Consider the following 5,452-nt stretch of genomic DNA (forward strand, 5'->3'; position numbering starts at 1 on the left):
TTCATCTGTCATACTTCAGACATAGTGTCAGGAGGGACCAGTTGCTGGAGAAGGATATCATGTTTGGTAAAGTGGAGGGTCAGAAAAAAAGAGGAAGAACCCCAGTGAGATGGATTGGTCAAGTGGCAGCATCTATGGACTCAAGCATGACAACGATAGTGAGGTTGGCCCAGAATCGGGCAGTGTTTCATTCTGCTGTGCATAAGGTTGCTATGAGTAAGTACTGACTCAAAGGCACCTAACAACAACAACAAGGATAAAGAGTTTTAGTATATATTACACAAATTAACGTTTTGTATATATCGCACAAATTAACATTCTCCTGACAACAACAACAACAGCAATAAAATCTAAAAATATGGTTGGTCTTTTTAGTTTGATTTTTTTGTAGGTGATGTAGATAAGCACTAGACTGTTAAATCACAAGGATCTTGTTTCAAACCCACTACTCACTCCTTGGAAACCCTATACAGGGTTGCTGTGAGTTGGAATTGACTTGATGGCACTTAGCAACAACCCTAAAGTTTTACAAGTATAGTAGACAAAACCTAAGATAGTCAACTGAGCTTCAATCAAATCATGTTTAAAATTCAGGATGTACTTTAGAGTTGCCTGCCTTATGCATACCAGTCACAGAGCAGTATTAGGTGAAAAGAGGGAGGAAGAGAAGAGCAAAGTCAACTTCATCTATTGCTCTTTAGGCCTGGCCTAGGTGACTTTCTCTATATTTGGGGCAACATTTGATGTCAATGTAGTCTTATAAAAAATGACACAATTTTAGTTCTTCATATAATTTTTTTTTTAATGTTTTGTAAGTACAGAGTTTTGCTGTTATTGTTGATTTTTTTTAGGAAAATATTTTGGAATTTTACCAACTTCCTATATTTCTATCTCCAAAAATATATAGTTATTCATTCTAGTAAAATCAAATACATAGGTTGGGTGATGTTTTTAATTTTATTTTTCAAGGAATAGTTTTCATAATGTTACCATGGAGATGGGGTATAATAACTAAGAACTTTGCTGAGGGTAAAGTTAAGCTACAAAAAAAGATCACTTATGTCTAATAGTATGTTTTGTATGGATGCAAAATATTCATTATCACAATATAGTAATACTATATATCTTATGATAATATATAACAATTCTATTATATCTCAGAGTCCTGGTGTGGTTCTACAGAATAAGTACTGGACTGCTAACCAAAAGGTCAGTGGTTCAAACCCAATAGCTGCTCTTTGGAAACCCTATACAGAGCACTGAGTCGGAACCAACTCAATGGCACTGAACAACAACAAGTATTACCCGTCAAAATATATACAGAAATGTATATTCAATTAAACATATAAAATTGCTGATGTTTGACTGTTATTTACATATAAAAATGATGTTTCGCCACTTGACCATTCTTCAAAAGATTTTGGGGAAAATTCCATTATTTTTATCTCCATTTTTACACAACGTTTTTTAAGCCTCCTTGTGCTACATAAACTCATAAACATACAGATTCATTTTATTCTCTCATAACATGGCTTTTCTTCAGCAGTGGCTAAGCCAGATAGATTCATGCAACTCAAATTAGTGGTATGGAGAAATAAGGCAGACTTTAAGATTGCATTAATGCTATGCTGTAGTGGCTTTTTTACAAAACATTTTTCCAATGAGCATTTGCAAAAACCAAGTTCATGTGTCAGTAAGATTTTTTTCTTTCATTTTCTGTCATTATTAAGTAACTCAGATATACTACTAATGGCACAGTAAGTTATCCAAAAACTTCCTGTAACTGTCACCCCTTGTGTGAAGATTTGTGACACAAATTCATTATAAAATTCCTTTAGAGACGTTAAGTCATGCCACAGTTTTAACTAGTAAACTGTCAAGATGGTTTAGTCACATGTCTCAGTTCAACTGTAAGGTTTAAAAAAGGAGCAAACTAAATTTAGGTTGGAGTCTTGGAGTGGCGCTGTAGGATAAGCACTAGACCATAAGGTTGGTTTGAACCACAAGATCAGCTATTCAAACTCACCAGTCACTCCTCAGACACCTTATACAGGATCATTAGAGTTGGAACTGACTCCAAGGCTTAGCCTTGGAGTCAACTTAGGTTACCAAAGGAAACATGTTTCAGACATCAGTATGCTGATTAACTGTTTCTGAGTGAAGTGCTTCTGTGAAGAGCTTCCTAAACTATTTTAGAGAAAGAGACACTTGTAGCACCATGTTTGCTCCCCAGGTTTATCAACTGTCTTAAAATAATCTTTCATATATTACTTACTCTCTCTACCTCAGCTGTCTAAATTCAGAAATATAGTCATGATTAAGGAGTTTTGGTATGGGACTGTCAGATAAAGCACTGGACCACAAAGTTGGTTTGAACTACAAGGTTGTCAGTTCAAATTCAGCAGTCACTCCTTGGAATCCCTATACAAGGTCGTTATGAGTCAGACCTGACTCAACAGCACTTAACAATAACAGCAAAGGGTAATGTATGCACATGATTCCCTGAAAGGCATCAGGTCGTGATAGGTGAGTAATGTTCTTCCCTCAAAACTGAGAGTTTCATTTTCATTATGTTCAGTTTGTTGGAGAGTCTAGGAAGACACACTGTAAAAAACCCATTCCTCCAAAAAAGGAACGATCAAAAATGTAAACCCACAGGTAAAGTCTTGATGATTCTTTTTTGTTTTATTTTTCTTGCTAGATGTTCTTAACAAGATTTTTTTTCCCAAAATACTGATTTGCAGAAATGTGGGATCTGAGAGATATGCATACTATAAAGAAAGCCACAGTCCCTGACTCTACTGCAATTTGAATTCTGCATTCCCTTACCTCAACCATATACACAAAGATCCAAGCCAGGTGGTTTTGAGTAGATTTCAATTCAGCCCTCCATAGGGCATCCATGGCTGTAAACTTTTGAAGAAGTTTACCAGTCCTTTCTTCTGAGGTGTCTTTGGAGATTTGAATTGCCAACCTTTAAGTTAGTAGAGCATTTTTATCACTCAGGGATTCCTATCTGAAACATGTAGTTGTTGTTTAGTGTTGTCAAGTCAGTTCTGACTCAAAGTGATCCTATATAGGGTTTCTAAGGAGCAGTTGGTGTGTTTGAAATGCTGATGTTATGGTTAACAGTCAAGTGCTTATCCTACAGCAAGCACCACATCAGCACTCCTAACATATTATTGTTGTTGTTGTTAAGCATCATTGAGTCGATTCTGACCCATAGCAATCCTGTATAGGGTTTCCAAGGAGCAGCTGGTGAGCTTGAAATACCAACCTTACAGTTCTAATGACTTTTCAGTTTGAAACATTAGCCCACAGCACCACACCTGGACTCTTAATTAGATTTTGCAGTAAATGTGGCAAGGGCCATATTCTAGAGCATGCATGAGCTCATTTAAATTCCATGGTTGTAGTTATTGTTGTTGTTTAAGCGCTGTTGAATCACTTCATAGAAATGCTGTATAGTTTCTGAGGAGCTGCTGGTGGATTTCAACTACTGACCTTCTAGTTCACAGCCTAGTGCTGATCCTACAGCACCACACCAGAAGTTCAAATTCTATGATGTAACCCTTTAAATATTCCTTAAGTATAAACCAAACGTTCTAATCCTTTTCCCTTTTATCATCTTTTCAGCTAACATTCCAGCCCTACACAAACCAAGTATCTAGTTTGTGCCTACACCTGAGCAATGGAAGATGATTAGAGACAAACTTATCACAAACTTCCTTTTAGAATTATACCTATAAATCTCAAGCGAACCTTCACTCAAACCAATCAGTCTTACTAAAATTCTCCATTGAAATAATCTTCCCACTCACTAAAACAATTATTGTACATATTTTCTTATCACCTATTCGCAAACCTTCCATATTTGACTTCATTATTAAGAAAATATAAACAAGAGAAATCTCTCACATATCCTAACAAAGTCTATATTCCTTTAATCACACCTGGAGTCCTGGTTTGGTGCTGTAGGAGAAGTACTGGACCACTAACCATATGGTCAACCATTGAAACTCACCAGCTGCTCCTCAAAACCCTATGAGTCAGCTATGAGTTAGCATTAACTCGAAGGCACTTAGCAACAACAATAATAATTTATCCTAACATAATCTTTCCATCCGACACTTCCTTTATTGAGGATGAAATGCACTTGTTACCATGAACTGTTCCCAATCTATGTACTGATATTTGAGAAGCAGACCTTTATATATCTAAATATTTGAAACCAAAAAAAACCTTGTGCATTCAGTAGTAGTATGAAGGATTAATGAATGCCCTTAGAATGTTACTTTACATTTTAGTCAAGAAAAAAATGCTGTTATTCATGGGTTTTTAATATAAATAAAATGCATTGATTATAGAATTTATGATATTATTTACAATAATATGTAACAATTATTGAAAAATCTAATATGAAAACGTTTAGTCTTAGAATAGCTTTTATGTTAAGCCTCGAGGTTCATACAATTTAAATTATATTTAAATAAATGTTTGCCTAAAATTTAAATGAAGACAAATTGGATTCCACATTGACAAATTGGATTCCAAATTGATAAGTCAATTATTTAAATCTGTTTCTAAGTACTATCCTAATACGAGAATTTTCAATTTGACTTATTTTATTGGGCTTTTGTTGCTTGGGTTGGGGGTATCTTATTGTGTATTATAATTTTGAAAGCACATAGGAAGTCAGTAAATACAATATTAAACATCCAAATTATTATTACATGAAATTAACAGATGCTTCTATATGATAATGGAGTCCTGATGTGGCACTACAGGATAAGCACTGGACCCAAAGTTCAGTTTGAACCACAAGACCAGCTGTTCAAACCCAACAGCCAGTACTTAGAAACCCTATGAGTTGGAAATGACTCAACAGCATTTAATAAGAACACTATTATAATTATAATAGACTTAAATAGCTTTTGTTAAACACACTAATTATTTATAAATAAAATGTAATATCCTCCACTGCCTCAACCAATAGAGAACTCACAGAATCACTATAATACTTCAAAAAAATGTTCAGTCACCTTTAATACATTAACTATAGTGTATCACATATTTGTCACTCTGTAACTCTTTCATTTAGTCTTTTCTTTGTTTTAGTCATGCAGTCATTTTGTAATACTGTATTATATCAAATGTATACACATAGTCCTACTAGTGAGTTTATAGTCATTTCTAATATATCACAGTCATAAACAATGATACAAAGCGCTGAAATAGTGCAAATTGTTCTCTACTGATCTTGTAATTAAAATGAATGTACTGAAAAGTTTGAATTATCAAAAAAAAAACACAAAAATACTGGAATAAAATCATGAAGGAAGACACACTAAGCAAATGTACACCAAGAAAGCTAGGATACTTTTCTTAAAATCTTTCAAAATAAAATTTGAAGCAAAAATATTTATTGGAAAGAAAAACAATATATCATGGT

Source organism: Chrysochloris asiatica, unplaced genomic scaffold (genome assembly GCF_000296735.1).
Source record: "Chrysochloris asiatica unplaced genomic scaffold, ChrAsi1.0 scaffold00025, whole genome shotgun sequence".
Lineage (NCBI taxonomy): Eukaryota > Metazoa > Chordata > Mammalia > Afrosoricida > Chrysochloridae > Chrysochloris > Chrysochloris asiatica.